The following is a 1,193-nucleotide window of genomic DNA, read 5'->3' on the forward strand; positions in this document are numbered from 1 at the left end:
TGGGTTTCTACTAGACCAATTCCTCTCTTAAGCCCAGGGCTGGCTTCGGAATAACTACTTTCACCCCCATCTGGATTTATTACTTCCCCCAAGAAACTCATTTTTTCATGCCCCACCAGCTACCTACCTGCAGAGCTTGATTTCTTTTGACATGAAAACTCTCATGGCATAGACTACTAATTAGAATCCTTCTCTGCTCTTCTACAAGGAATCAGCCAGCTCTGGCGGAATATCTCTTCCTGCACACTGTGATAGAGGCTCAAGTGAGCAATTTATCCCCCATTCCCACGGGGATGCTGAGACAGGTGGAATGTTTTCCAAGGGTGATAAGAAGATCACCCTTCCCATCTCCTCAGCACCATCACCTTCCCTCAGAAGCCAATAATGGACAGAATCCCCAGAAATTTAAGCACTGAGGACAAACTTGAGTCCAGTGTCACCCAGGTGGGACTATATCAACATCCACACAGGAGAGAAACCGGTTAAGTGTAAGGATTGTGGGAAAGCCTTCATAGCATCCTAATACCTTACACACAGGAGATTTCATACTGGAGAGTTCGTATGCATGTAAGGAATGTGTCGTGGCCTTTACCTGACTCTTAGTATACACAGAAAAAGTCACACTGGAAAGAAACCATATGCATGTACGGAGTGGGAAGTCTTTGCTTATTCCACAAGCCTTAGTACAGAGAAAAAAGTCACACTGAAGAGATAACCTATACATGTGAGCAATGTAGGAAAGACTTTGGTTATTCCTGAAGTCTTAGTTTTCACAATTTTCATTTTGGAGAAAAACCTTATAATTGTGAGGTAGGTGAAAAGGCCTTTCATTTCTTATCAGATCTTTCTGAGCATTGGAAAGTTCTTACAGTAATGACACATTATTCGTGTCGTTACTGTAGAAGGGTCTTCACTTTCTCTTCAAACTTTTTGTCCACAAGAAAACACACCGCAGTGAATCCACATATATGTAAGGAGTGTGACAAGGCCTTTGCTTATTTCACAAGTCTTTTGAGGCACAGAAAATTTCATACTGGAAACAAACCTTATTTTTGTGAAGACTTAGGCAAAGACTTCACTTTCCCCTAACTCCTTATTAAACATAGGAAAATTCATACTCGAAAAAAACATATGTAAGGGTGTGAGAAGAACTTTACTAAATCCTCAAGCTTTTCTGTGTGTAGAAAAATTTA

The sequence above is a fragment of the Sorex fumeus genome, unplaced genomic scaffold (genome assembly GCF_029834395.1).
Source record: "Sorex fumeus unplaced genomic scaffold, SorFum_2.1 ptg000134l, whole genome shotgun sequence".
Lineage (NCBI taxonomy): Eukaryota > Metazoa > Chordata > Mammalia > Eulipotyphla > Soricidae > Sorex > Sorex fumeus.